This window comes from Canis lupus, unplaced genomic scaffold, assembly GCF_048164855.1.
Source record: "Canis lupus baileyi unplaced genomic scaffold, mCanLup2.hap1 Scaffold_254, whole genome shotgun sequence".
NCBI classification, from domain to species: Eukaryota; Metazoa; Chordata; class Mammalia; order Carnivora; family Canidae; genus Canis; species Canis lupus.
This window is the reverse complement of record NW_027326502.1, coordinates 22,315-37,535: the sequence shown is the minus strand read 5'-3', so window position 1 is coordinate 37,535 and position 15,221 is coordinate 22,315. Positions and strand designations below refer to the sequence as shown.

At 36.6% G+C, this 15,221-nt stretch overlaps 2 protein-coding genes across 5 annotated transcripts in view; one reads left to right on the top strand and one right to left on the bottom strand.

The window, feature by feature from the left end:
* The window catches only part of LOC140629782 (WW domain-containing adapter protein with coiled-coil-like), a 59,562-nt gene that overhangs the window by 24,979 nt on the left and 19,362 nt on the right, over positions 1-15,221 (bottom strand). The window contains exon 7 of one of the 3 annotated variants that reach the window (XR_012027603.1): positions 12,929-12,947. The exons of the other annotated variants lie outside the window; for them this stretch is intronic. The gene's annotated coding sequence lies outside the window, so the exon portion shown is untranslated. Of the gene's footprint in view, positions 1-12,928; positions 12,948-15,221 lie in introns of those variants that run through there. 3 annotated transcript variants of the gene reach the window in all.
* Positions 1-15,221, top strand: part of LOC140629781 (homeobox protein Mohawk-like) — a 70,105-nt gene that overhangs the window by 38,773 nt on the left and 16,111 nt on the right. The gene's annotated exons all lie outside the window — the stretch shown is intronic.

Here is a 15,221-nt window from a genome sequence, read left to right as displayed (position 1 = left end):
CGCCCCATCCCCCTCTTGTGTACACACTCTCTCTAAAACATAATGTGTGTGTGTATATGTACAACAGGAGTCACTATGTTCATCTCACTATGCTCACCAAAAAAAAAAAAAACAAACAAACAAAAGAAGACAATTTTTTATAGATTGTAAGTTTCCATTTAGAAAAGCAGAGTTAGTTTCTTTTAAAGATAAATTTCTCTTGAAATTTCAAGTGAATTAACTAGAAGAACATTTTAGAGTAGGGTGAGAAGAAAGTTGTTTTATTTTTCATTGTCCTTGAAATTCAAAACTTAGTTTCACAGAAGTAACCCCTGTTTAATGCCAATGGATGCCAACTACTGTAGCAAGTTGTTAGAGAGGGCAGAGAACAGTGGTGCAGAAGCAGAGAAGATAAGCCTCAAAATGGTTGAATTTGTATGTTCCTTTTACTTCTTTTCATGCACACTTGGTTCACATGTGTTCATATTGCCTCTCAGTCCCCCAGGATTAAGTCTTTGGTCATAGCATCACAGCATCATAGGCCTGCTTTCTTTAAGAAATACCTCACATCTACTACTTATTCCTTGGTTACCTCTCCAAGGGCTAACTTCCAAACAGTAGCACAATGGCTAGGACCCATGGAAATACTTCTATCTTACTTCTTTTAAAATCAAAAGAAAAATGAACATAATAGTAATGAATACATAACAAATGTGAATTATATACATCTACCTATTGATGTAATCATAAAATACAATTTTAACCTTTTTTTATATAGGAAAGAGTATGCAAAGACAGAAGGCCCTAGAGCATACAAAAATCATAATGCAGCCCCGAGCCTGCTGCTTAACTCCCTTGGGTCCTTCTTTCTGCTTTCCAACAAGACTACTATTTTGTAATCTAACAGTCTAGCATCCTAATAGCATAATATGTTCTAACGTGATAAATTACTCTCTTCATCAGTTAGTGAGTCTGTTAGCAAATAATCCTTGAGATCTTTTCTGCTATGTATTAAAGCTAAAACAATGAGCATGACAGACAGCATATTGTGGGAGATAAGCATTGAATGAAGCAGTATGCCAAATACTACAAAGAAATACAGGATACTATAAATATGTAACAGAGGAATGTCATCTAAGTACATTATTTAAATATTTAACTTTTAATATACCCTTACAGAGAATCCTTAATATTTATAAGCAAATATGAATATAAAGTATTATTTCCCTTATTTTATATAAAAGACTATTCAACTCCACAAAAAACAACTCAATTAAAAAATGGGCTAAGGAGTTAAATAGACATTTCTCCATAGAAGATACACAAATGGCCAATAAACACATGAAAAGACACTCAACATTACTAGTCACTAGAGAAATGCAAGTCAAAACCATAATGAGATACTGCTTCACACCCATTGGATGGCTACTATTTAAAAAAAAAAAGATAAATAAATAAATAAATAAATAAATAAATAAATAAATAAATAAGACAAAACAGAAATCAAGTGTTGGGAAGGATGTGGAAAAATTGGAACCCTTGTGCACTGCTGGTAGGAATATAAAATAAGTGCAGCCTCTATAGAAAACAGTATGCTAGTTCCTCAGAAAAGCAGAAATAGAATTACCATATGATCCAGCAATTTTACTCCTGGATATATATATGCAAAAGAACTGAAAACAGGGACTCAAGCAGATGTTTGTAACACCCACATTCATAGAAGTGTTGTTCATAATAGCCAAAAGGTGAAAACAGCTCAAGTGTCTGCTGACAGATGAATGCATAAAGAAAATGTGGCATATACATAAAATGGAAGAGTATTCAGCCTTAAGAAGGAAGGAAATTCTGACACACACTACAAAATGAATGAACCTTAAAGACATTTTTTTAAGTGAAATAAGACAGTCACAAAATTTCATTCTCCCTGTGTGTATATATATTCATACTCTTTTTGCTATGGGACTCTCTTGTGGATAATGTTTTATTAATTTGAAGAACACTTTATGGAGTAGGGAGATACTTGTGAGTAATAAATATTTTGTCTCTATTAATTACATATGTTTATTTTCATTTTGATTTTTTCCTCATGTAGTCTTTAAAAAACTGTAATTATATTTAATAATCTGTCTCTGTATGGCTTCTAGATTTTAAGTGATAGAACTTCCTCCCTTCACAGCTTTAAAGGGGGTGTCACAAGTTTTCTTCCAATATTTCTATGGGTCTCAATTTTTACCTTAAATCTTTTAGGAATGCATCTTAATTTGACATATGGTATCATACAATGTGAAAAGCTACTCAATTTTTTTCCCATACAGCTACTTAGTTATCCTAATACCACTTATTGATCCATTTGTCTTTTTCCTTCTTCCCTGATGGGAATACCACATTTTATTTTTATTTTTTTTTTAAAGATTCTCTTTATTTATTCGAGAGAGAGAGAAAGAGAGAGAGAGAAAAGCAGGCTCCATGCAGGTTGCCTGACGTGGGACTCAATCCCGGGACTCCAGGATCACACCCTGGGCCAAAGGCAGGCTCTAAATCGCTGAGCCACCCAGGGATCCCCAGGAATACCACATTTTAAACTGAGCCTATCTTATCTCTCTATTCTCCTCTACTGACTTCTTTTTTTTTTTACTCTTTTACTAGAAAGTCCCACACTGTTTTAATTAGTGAGCCTTTAGAATACGTTTAATATATGGCTGTGTTTATTCTCATTTCTCCTTTTTCAGTTTTTCTAGCTATTGTTGCTTGTTTTTCCATATTAATTTTAGGATCAACCTGTCTACTAAAAAGAACTATTTTGTTAGTTTTATTGGAATTGTGTTATATTTCCAAATTAATTACAGAAAATCGATATTTTTAGGATGTAGAATCATCTTATCCAAAAACTTGATATGTCTGTCCATAGCTTCTTTTGCTGCCATTAGGAGGGTTCTAAAATGTTCTAAATAAGTCTTGCATATTTCTTGTTAAATTTGTTCATAGGCATTTTATCTTTTTGCTGCTTTGTTGTTGTAAGTAGAGTCCTTTCTTCCATCACATGTTTCTAACTGGTTGTTGCTTTTTATATGAGAATGCCATTGATTTGCATATGTTGTTATACTCTGCTACCGCAATAAATTTGCTTATTATTTTTGTAGGCCTTTTAGTAGACTTTCTTATGTTTTCTAGCAATACAGTTATATTACATGCAAACAGTGATGGTTTTACCTCCTGCTGAAATTTTTGCCATGAGTTCTTTCCCTGGCTTATTGCATTGACTTGTACCTCTACATACAGTGTTAAATAATAGTGATGATGATACACCTTGGCAAGACTTCTAGCTTTTTCCCAGTATGCACAATGCTGGCGTTTGGTTTTCAATCTGCGCCTTCTAGTTATGGCCTTAGACTTTGAAGATCTGGGTTCAGATATTTTTTCTCTACCATTAACTGAAAAACATTAGATAAATCATTTAACTTCTCTGATTTATTTCCATATCTTTAAATGAGGGAGAGAAAATGTCCTACCTCCCAGAGCTGTTGCTAATGGTTGTGAAAGCACTTGACAAGCTGTGCTATATGAATGTCCTTTGTTCATTCTGTTTCCTCCCATACAGAAGGCTTCCCTACACAACTCTTTTCGGAATTGTAAAACTAGATTTCCCTTTGTGGCTCCAAGCCTTTTTGGTAATTCCATTCACAACACAGTTTCTACATATATTCCAAAGTTGGAAAGAAAAAGTGCTTTTTGAACGATGAGCAAATTCCTTTGCTGACATTTAACCAAAATGTATTCCAAACCTGAAGCTTTTTGGAAGGCTAAGAAAATGTTGGTCACCTTCTTGTAAAAAAGTGAAATAAAAAATGTTTATGTACCTCAGCACTTCCTGGCTGAGCTAGAAGTGAGTGCACTGAGGTGATGTTATTTTGTGGTGTTTCAGTTCTGGGAAAAATGAAACCAGAAAATATAGGAAATTTTTCAAGATTTTTGGTTGTGAAAGCTTTCCTTTTTTTTTTTTCTTCCAACTTTGGTTAACATTGAGAGAGCCATATAAGTTTGATTCAACTACATATCTTCTGCAAACTAATTCCCGTCAAGTGATCTGCTAACTAACATTTTCTTCTGTGTTAAATTCGGTGTTTTAGAGAGCAAACTGCATGTGTGGAGATACTGATGTCTGCCATTCTTTTCTTAGACATAATATTGCTGCCTGATAGCCCTGACTGAATGTCAGATAATTTGCACATATAGGACTTACAAATTCCTTTTTTAAAATGAAAAGGAATTCGTGCTAGTTTTTGTGCAGCGTTATGTCTTGGTCCAATCTAATAAGACTTGCAAATTTACTTTTCCTTAATAAGAAATCCCCCAGCAAGTGGCTGCATAACTTAAAGGGTTTTCATTACTTTAATATATCAACTGGCCCCACAGCTCCCATGCTCGGAAAGTAAACTGTGGTCATTTGTACATCCCCCATGTTTTCTAACATCATTTACCTTCCTCTTTGAGGCAGCTATCATAGGACCTAGGTATCAAGCTGTGAAAGTAATTTCTTTCTCTCTAGAGCAGCAGCCTTCCTCACTGGGCTTGCTGTTCCATCAGTGGCTTGGTCATGTGGCTGGGCTTCAGAAGAGAATTTCATACTCCCTCATTTTCCTGGATTCAGTTCTCTGACTACACGTCGAATCTGGGGAATCTGCCCTTTCTAGAATGATTGTGGATGCAGTTTTGCATTGAAAGCTGATGAGGCCTGGAACGCCTGGGTGGCTCAGCAGTTGAACATCTGCTTTCGGCTCAGGTTGTGATCCTGGAGTCCTGAGATCAAGTCCTGCAGCGGGCTGCCTGCATGGAGCCTGCTTCTCCCTCTGCCTATGTCTTTGCCTCTCTCTCTCTCTGTGTCTTTCTTGAATAATTAAGTAAAATCTTAAAAAAAATAAAGCTGATGAGGCCTACATATATGCTCTTGTAGAGACTGGTGTGAGCAGGACACTAGTCTCCAGCACATGTTATGGATTTGTTTCCTAACCTTAAAGGCATACACATTTGAAAACATATGCATATATGAATGTGTGTGTGTGTGTGTGTGTGTGTATTCCTAAAATCATTGTTTGTGAATCCCAAAGTCAGTAAGAAAACAGTGGGGGAATGTGGCATAAGGTACATAGATCTATTCAGTTCTTTAGAGGGAAAGGCTTTTGGAAATCTTTGCTTATTAAATGTAAGTGGCAGTTGCTAGAAGAGTAGCAGTGCCATCCTTTACCTTATTTCACTTTACAGAGTGTGTATCAAAGCAAATTCAGTAAATTAGAATAAAGGTCAAACTAGAAAGTATTAAATGAATCAGTCAAAACTAACCTTTTTACAGATGTGTCCTGAACTGGTAAAGGGAGCTGGCACAGCTGAATATTCATGGCTCCCTTGACAGACCACATTCTAAATGAAGGGCTATATTCCTAAGTTAATTCAATAATAAAACAAGACTCAGGGTTGAAAATATATTCATTTCTGTGGAGGAAAACTCTTCATAATTATGTAAATTAAACTAGGTAACCCAGAAAGTGACAGCACGTGTTCCATTTATCATTTTTCTCATTAGATAATTTTCAGAAGACAGAACCATCTCCCTCTCGTTCACTACTGTATTACCAGCTGTTAGCAAAATACAGTAAAGATCTGTTGATTGATTGGTTTATTGATTGATAGCTGGGGAATATAATAAGTACTTCCACCTTTGAAACAATCTTAGTTTGGAGAGGAATGTCTGTGTATCTTTTATTATGTAAATACAACAGCAAGCAAAGTAAATATGATGGGTCAGAATCAATTCTTAGGTAATCAGGAACAGACTGTATGCTGTGGAAATGGTTTACATTACTCCAAAAGCAAAATTTTGCATTTACTGTAAGATATGGTGGTAAAACATTGAGCTTTTGCTTTCTACCAATAGTGTAAACATTACTCCAAGATGCAGTCTCTGGAAATAATTTAGTTAACTCTTATTTTTATATGCATGTTCTGTTCTGGAGACTTGTTGCAAAAAATGATGGAAAGTTATTTTCTTTAAGTGACAGTTTGTTTACAGAAATTCCTTGAAATCTTGATGGTTATTGAAAAGACTGAAATAAATGTTGCCTCAAACTGCCTGTTGCAGAGCTACCCCACACCTTCCAAACCAGTACCATACTTTGTTAGTAAATCACCTAAAATCCATAAAGGTCATGGAGACTGCTCCCTTTGTAAAATGAAATATTTATGCTTCATTCCCAAAAACATATTGTGGATCATTTTGGTGTTTTAAGTTGAAGGTACATAGTAAATTATTCCAAAATTATGGAGGCCAAATGTCATTCTCTCCAAAAGTTTGTGTAATACCTATTTATCTGTGGGCAGATGACTGCACAGCATAATCAGAGGCAGACTTTGTCATGTTAAGTCTAAGTAAACACAGCTGAACATAAGCAAGTTGGACTACAAGGTTTTTTTGAGCTTTGCCAACAGCATATGACCTTGGAGAATGCTGCCCTTTTTTTTTTTTTACTACAATCTGCTTTCAATGGAAAAAAAAAAAGAATTCTTTTTGTTTTGAATTAACAGGTGATGATTAGAAGCTTGTTATGTTCTAATTTTTAGATGCAAGACAAATGAACATCATGCACGCACCCAACAAAAAGTCACCTTCCTGAGGGAGTTTATTCCCCATTAGGGAGCTGAATATAAACTGAGGGTGAAAGCCAATTAAAAGGTGCTCCTTTCTACAGAAAACCTTTTTGTGTTTATTTGTATTTTGTTCTTTGTCTTTGTGCCATTTCAACAGATTAAAATTGTGGTTCCAGATGCCAATAGAAAATGAACTTTATTGATTTATCCATTCTTTAAGAAACATCTGTCCTAAATAGCAAAGAAACTTTGTGTTGTCATTAACTTTCAGTTTTCAATAGAAACTCTCATTAACTGGTCAAGGCTTTCCTCAAGTCCCTTTTTTCCTTTTTTTAAATGCAAGTTTCTTCTCATACCTTCTTCTTTTAGCCGAGTAAGGAGCCCAGTATTACATTTTTTTAAGGGCACTTTGTGGCTAAAATAAGTTCCTATTAAATATTTCATGTCAAAAAGTGGACTTTAAGTGAGAACTTTGGTAAAAGATGGATTAGTGGAGATTTGTCTTGAAATGTCCAGCTTTTCAATATTCTCTGGCAAGTGGCCAGATAGATCTTCTGTTCTTCCCATTCCTTCACTTAAGGAAACTATTTTTTTCTCCTTCACCCTTTGGGTGTATATTTCCCTCTCAGAGCAAATGCAAATGTTTTAAGGGTGTGTGACTAATAAAGATTTTTAAATAATTTATCTTTTAAGACTTTGGTATCTTAGACTTTTTAAATCACGTGTTGAAAAATATTAACAAATGGGAAAATGTTTAGATCTATGTGCTAAAATATTATTCTGTAGTTAGATTCATATAAGACTCATCCTTATTTATTTGTATAGCTGCTTTTCCTATATGCTGATGAATTTCCATGTTAAAATAAATGCTTTGAGTAGAAAATATCAAAAAATTTCTGTAAGTCATCCAGAAACACAGTGTTCTATGTTAAGGATGGCATCAACCCAGCATCCACACTTGTAAGTCCTCAAAGCACCTCATACACTCAGCATGTCAGAATCACTCATTATGTCCCTCCTCCTCTAAAGGGACATTTCCTTTTCTCCCTTTCTTCCTAAATTCAGAGGATATCATCACTGTCCATCCATTCATCCCAGTCAGAAATTTAAGGGACATCTCAAACTCCTGACTCCCATCTCTACACCTATCTAGACATTCAACAAGTCTGCCCCCCTATCTCTCAAATCTTGGCTTGTCATCCTCACTGTTCCGTCCTTAATCCCAGGACTCTTCACTTCTGCCTTAGGTTCCTGCCATGATCCCACCTGGCTCCTCCAATCTGGTTTTCCACTACGGCAAGAGGGAGCTTTCTATGATCCACATCTGATCATACCAGTGGTAAATACCCTTCACTCACTTCCTGTACCTTGCAGGATGCACCCAAAACCATAAACCTCACAGTGCCTGGCCTCTGCTAATCTCTCTTGGTTCACTTCCCTACTGCCCTGCCGCCCACCTCATTCGTTTCAGCTACACCAAATAGAGTCTCCCAAAGGAGCCATATAATGTCATGACATCGTGCTTTCATACAGCAGCCATTCCCTTCCCTTGGAATGCTTTTCCCCCATCTTCTTCACCTGAGTAATTCCTGCTCATCTTTCCCCGGGCCTGTCCTTTTCCCATCTTTTCTGGGACTTGGTACTCAGATAATGATAACACTGGCTGGGCATGCTAGTGTGAATAGAGGAGACTGCTTGCAGCTGCAGCTGCCCAAGGCCTCTATCTGCTGCTCAGGGATATCTTTTCCTTTCAGGACCACCAGCTCCTACCCCTGCCTTTGCTCTCTCCTCCTCCTTGCTCCCAGAGCACTTGGCAAAAGGAGCTGTTGTCATTCATTTATCAAAGTGTGAGTTGCTTAGGGATGAGATTCATTGGTGATTCGTATTTCTAGGGCCTACCACAGTGCCTGGCATATAAGATGCATTCAGTAAATGTTTGCTGTATGAACCATGGACTCATGAAAAAGTAAATAAAGACAACTTGGAGAAGAGCAAATTCTGTTGTGCTTAAAAGATGTGGCTTCTAGTACTAGTCCTAGTGTTTACTAACAACTTGGCCTTGGACTTGACAGTCATTTTTTCTGAGTCTCAATTTCTATATTATAAATGAAGGAAATGATATGTGCACACAAAAGGGAAATGAAATAAATTGCACACTTACAACTTGCAAGATGCTCAGTTAACATTATCATCACCTGAATTGTGTTCACTTAACCTGGCCCTTACTTATGCCCCCAAAAGGCAGGGGGGATTTAGGGTGATAAAATAATATGTACAAAGTATAATTTTACATTTGGTACAAAAAGATAATTTGGTTTTCACTTGGATAACTTCAGATTCACTGTAGTGTAGTTGTACATTCTCTATCAAAGTGTCAACCATTCAGAGATGGCAAAAAAATTTCAAGAAAAATAAGTATTTTGTTCATTTGGTCATTAGTGGGAAGAACTTTTTAATAATCATCAGTCTCTTTGTAAAATATCAAGAGTATTTGAAATAATCTATATATTCTTGCTCCAGTCAATCAAGAATTTAAGGATTCAAGTATAGTTAAGATGAAGCAGTGATACAGTTAAGGCCTTTTAAATATGATGTAAGTCATTAGTTTATTCCTTGTGAAAAGGACAGATATACTAGTTAGTTATATCTTCATAGGAAATCCTTAATAATAAATATTAGGGAAGTAGCTTATAAGAATTAGGAATTTCCAAAGCTGTTTTCTCAAATTTAGGTGCTGTAGTCTACCTTGAATAAGGGTCTTCACATGTAATACTTTCTCTAAGCATTTAAGAGTAAATACTCCAACATGCCTATATGATTACATGGGTAACATATATAAGCCACTGGTCCAATAGCTTACATGCGTCAACCCCAAAATGAGCAGCAAAAGACCAGTTGCTGACATAATCCTGTAATTTGTCTTGGTATGCTCATTCTCACTCTCACCAAAGATTCCATCCTCAAGTGTTGAGTATTATGGCTACCAAGCAACTGAAGTGATAGTCTCCAAGACATTGCAAAACCGAAGCCTTCATAATATGCAACCTTGCTCCTGTGAGAATTCTCTACACTTGAGCATCGTAGACGTAACATGGCTGCCCTTGACCTAGCTTAGATAATTCAAATACAAAAGCTATTTCAAATTGTTCTGTTACTTATCTGCTCCACTTCAAGATAAATCTTCAACATTCACAAAAGGTTGCTGCCACTGCAGAGTATTTCCAATTGTGGAATAATTATAACTGCTATGTATTAAGTATTACTGGGTGCCTTATGTCTTACAGTGCTTATTTATAATTTCTACAATAGTCCTCATTGTTCAGTATTTTTTTGTATCTATTTTACAGATGAAAAAAATGAGGCTTAGAGAGATTAGGTAACTTGTCTCAGACCACATGCTAATATACAACAGAACTGGGATTCAGACCCCAAGCTCTCTGCTTCTAAATCTATCCTTTTTCCAGTGTACTTTACTTTTGAGGGAATCAAGTGTGGTTAAGTGAGTCTATCCTTCACAGTTTGTACTATTAGCAGAGAACAGGTGTGCTCAATTCATGATAAACCAAAACAAAGGCACAAATCCCATTAAAAGCAGCTGGGCGAATTGAGCAACTAATTGGTTATTCTCTCTGTGCCTCAAATATTTCTAAAATTAGCTTGAAATTCCATTTGAAAAATTCTTCAATTAGTCATGAACTCTGACTCACATTTCTAAAGCAACCTTTTGATAGGTGCTTCCAACACTTGCCCCACGCAACTCCTATTACTTCCTCTTTTCTTCGGTATAAGATAATCTCTTTTCTATTTCTAGGCCCACTTTCTGCTTTTCCTAGCCCTGCCAATTTTTATTTTTACAATCATTAGTTGTATGAATAATTAAATGTATTTTTACCAAGGGCTCTTCATTACTGCTCATCTTTCGTTTCTTTATTCTTCTCCTACAGACTCTTATAAGTCAACTCAAATACAGATTCCTTACTAATTTCACTTTGAGAGTATTATTGGCCACCTTCTTGTCTGAGTAAGAATCAATATGTTATGTTGTCTAATAAACAATTATTTTATAGAATGGTTTTTATAAGCCTCCTAAAGCAGGCTGAAAATCAACTAGATAATGTATCCAGATACTTCAAGTTTGGAAAATAAAAGAAATACTTTTTCTAAAAAGACTTACTTGCCAACTCCACCTTCTCACCTCCTGTTCTCATCTTATGCTGAGGTCTGTGTAATTAACTGCTGCCCTGAGGCCTGAAACAGTGGCTCACTTCTTCATATGTGTTTTGTAATGTCTTGTGTTCAGCTCCCTTTCTGGGTGGCCTGAGAAGGATTGTTACTCCTCCTATGCTCAGTAGATGCCTTCAGCTCCCTTGGCTGTGCACCTATGTGCAAACTGTATGCAAAACAAAGAGTGGTGCATTCATGCTGGGCATTACCTGGGTGTGCGTCTAAGGAGATAGACATCCAAAACAATAGGAAATGTCATGAACAATGGTGCTATGGCACTCTTCTAGGAGCAGAGGCCTACCCATCTCTTTGTTTTTGATAAAAAACTAGTCTTCCCTTGAATACCAATCCCTCTTCTTGCTTCCAACGCCTGAGTGTGGAAAAGTGACTAGAACTACCACATCCTATTAAAAAGGGGAGAAGGCCACTTACCTAACTTACCTACAAGAGCTTGGGGATACTAGAAGGAATGTATGGTTTTCCTGGCTGTCATTAGCCTTCTCCACCCCAGCCACCCAAAAACACAATTATTTTGTACTTTCATGACAAAAATATGTAGTTTGTTTACTCTTATGTATGAAAGCCAGACTCTTTTTTTAATAATAAATTTATTTTTTATTGGTGTTCAATTTGCCAACATACAAAATAACACCCAGTGCTCATCCCGTCAAGTGCCCCCCTCATTGCCCGTCACCCATTCACCCCCACCCCCCGCCCTCCTCCGCTTCCACCACCCCTAGTTCATTTCCCAGAGTTAGGAGTCTTTATGTTCTGTCTCCCTTTCTGACATCTCCCACACACTTCTTCTCCCTTCCCTTATATTCCCTTTCACTATTATTTATATTCCCCAAATGAATGAGAACATATAATGTTTGTCCTTCTCTGATTGACTTACTTCACTCAGCATAATACCCTCCAGTTCCATCCACGTTGAAGCAAATGGTGGGTATTTGTCATTTCTAATGGCTAATATTCCATTGTATACATAAACCACATCTTCTTTATCCATTCATCTTTCGATGGACACCGAGGCTCCTTCCACAGTTTGGCTATTGTGGACATTGCTGCTAGAAACATCGGGGTGCAGGTGTCCTGGCATTTCATTGCATCTGTATCTTTGGGGTAAATCCCCAACAGTGCAATTGCTGGGTCGTAGGGCAGGTCTATTTTTAACCCTTTGAGGAACCTCCACACAGTTTTCCAGAGTGGCTGCACCAATTCACATTCCCACCAACAGTGTAAGAGGGTTCCCCTTTCTCCACATCCTCTCGAACCTTTGTGGTTTCCTGCCTTGTTAATTTTCCCCATTCTCACTGGTGTGAGGTGGTATCTCATTGCGGTTTTGATTTGTATTTCCCTGATGGCAAGTGATGCAGAGCATTTTCTCATGTGCGTGTTGGCCATGTCTGTGTCTTCCTCTGTGAGATTTCTGTTCATGTCTTTTGCCCATTTCATGATTGGATTGTTTGTTTCTTTGGTGTTGAGTTTAATAAGTTCTTTATAGATCTTGGAAACTAGCCCTTTATCTGATACGTCATTTGCAAATATCTTCTCCCATTCTGTAGGTTGTCTTTGAGTTTTGTTGACTGTATCCTTTGCTGTGCAGAAGCTTCCTATCTTGATAAAGTCCCAATAGTTCATTTTTGCTTTTGTTTCTTTTGCCTTTGTGGGTGTATCTTGCAAGAAGTTACTGTGGCCGACTTCAAAAGGGGTGTTGCCTGTGTTCTCCTCTAGGATTTTTATGGAATCTTGTCTCACATTTAGATCTTTCACCCATTTTGAGTTTATCTTTGTGTCTGGTGCAAGAGAGTGGTCTAGTTTCATTCTTCTGCATGTGGATGTCCAATTTTCCTGGCACCATTTATTGAAGAGACTGTCTTTCTTCCAGTGGATAGTCTTTCCTCCTTTATCGAATATTAGTTGACCATAAAGTTGAGGGTCCACTTCTGGATTCTCTATTCTGTTCCATTGATCTATGTGTCTGTTTTTGTGCCAGTACCACACTGTCTTGATGACCACCGGAAAGCCAGACTCTTTTATATCATTTTGATTCAAGGCAATAATGACTGTTTCTCGTTGCTCATTCACCATCTAATTCTGGATGTCTGAAGAGAATTTAGAATTGGAAATTTTAATTTTTAAATCATTTTGAGAATGTATATAGAGTATTCCATCACCAGAAACAAAAATGTGGGTAAGTGGATCTAGTTTGTTCTGGAAATGTAACTTTTGCTTTCTTTTTCTTTTTGCACAGCCCCCTGCCTTTCCCTCCCTTTCTCTCTTTTGTTTAAAATTGATTTATGTTATTGATTGTTAAAATGCTACATTTCTTTCTAAAGTCTCAAAATTATGGTAAAAGGTAGAAAATATAAGGAATGGCAGAGGACTACTTTTAGCCTTGAGAAAGTTTTAGTTTCATTGTTCTTTTCTCTAAATAATATTTAATGATAAAATAAATATTTTCTTTTTATTTTTAAGGTGCCTTATTTACAAACCACAGCACATAACATTTATAAGACAATATGTATGGCAGCTGTTTGCATTTAAATATATTTAAATCATGAAAATGTGCCATTCTTTTGTACTTAAATTTTCATGAAATGGCTTTGCAAGAATTTTTCTGTATATTATATTTGTTCTCCTTCTTCCCTGGTGGTCATTGAGATCTGGTGTTGTGTTTTGTTTTGTTTTTTGATGTATATGGGTGCTTGCTTTCTCTTTATCATTTCTTTGTTTCCATGATTAAGTTCTATATTTTTAATATCTTGTGAAGCTCACAGAAGTACCTTTCCTGAATATTACATTTCTTAAGGCTGTGGTATGGAACTTTATTATTTTAGTGACCCTTTTTATTCACTATATATAATTTTGGTAGGCCATTGGCAGTTGGGTCTCAGCACAGGATGGGTCTACATGCTCTGGAAAGGAACATTCTCAGCTCACCCTTCCACAGACACCTGGGCCATTCTCTGTTCTCAGCCTGCCCATCAACCATTAGGTGGCTTTGAGGTGACCACCATTTGCACTTTGGTTCTTGGTCCTTTGGTCCAAGAAGATGCTCTGACATTTTGCCTTTGTTCAAGAGCAAAGCCACCCACAGGCCTGGACAGGACTCTCTCAATCCTACTTCACAGCTACATTCAACATCATTTCCACTGCATTCAATTTCAGTGATTTTGGCCTTGGTGGTAGCCCGCTTTTTGCATAGTGGTTCTGTACCTTATATCCTTTTTTCTTTTAAGATTTTATTTATTTATTGGACAGAGAGCACAAGCAAGGGGAGTGGCAGGCAGAAGGAGAGAGAGAAGCAGGCTTCCCACAGAGCAGGGAGCCTAATACAGAACTCGATCCCAGGACCCTGGGATCAGGATCTGGGCTGAAAGCAGATGCTTAACCAACTCAGTCACCCAGGCGCCCTCTGTACCCTTAACCTTGTTCCTCTTTAGAGATCATATAGCTCTAGTTATGTCTCAGGGCTGTTATAAAAATAACATTAAAAACGACCAAAAACTGTTTGTAAAACCTCATCACTATGTTGATGTATAATAAAACAATGCTCTGTTCTTTTTGAGGCAGCCGTGAATAAAACATTCTACTAAGAGCAGCAGAAACTAAGTTTACTTTAGTTTTTAAAAGCATATTATCCTACCCTAGAAAGAAAAAAATCTATGTTACGTTGAATAATTAGTTTTTAATCATCCCATGTGGATTACTATCTGTCACCCTATTTTCCCAAAGGAAAGATAAAAAAATACAAGGGTTACAAAAATAAAAGGTCCCACCACCACAGCAATATACAGTTGGGCCAACATGTTTATTTTCAAAACAGAAAACACAGATCTTATAACAGTATATTGTTACCATCACTGTTCCAATTAGAAGAAAGAGGATGATTTGATTATTCTGAAGTATTCTGTAATATATTACAGCAAAAATCTTGGGTTTCTTTTTTCTCTAGTTTGTATTTGTAATGACTATCCCTGAATTATATGTCATAGTATATTAAAAATTGTAATAACTGGGGAAAAGCAATGCAAGTAAAGTGAAATGTTTTATCTCTCCCCCAAAAAAGGCATTTTTAGTGGCATTATATTCATATTTCAGTAAAAATAGGCAATGAAAACTATCTCTGAAGCTGGAGCACCCATTTCTGAAAAATATTTTCCAACAATAGTGTTATATCTTCTATTCACATGAAGATAGAATCAAGAACTTAGTTTGTTAAATACAGCCCTGTTATTTGATCTTTGTTGGAACATTAAGAATCCATAATGATTTTTGAGAAAAACTGAAGAAATTGTACATTTGCTGCTACACTTGAGTGAAACCCAGAAATTCCTGCACCAAACACAACCACTTCTAATGCTCTGCAGCAGTGC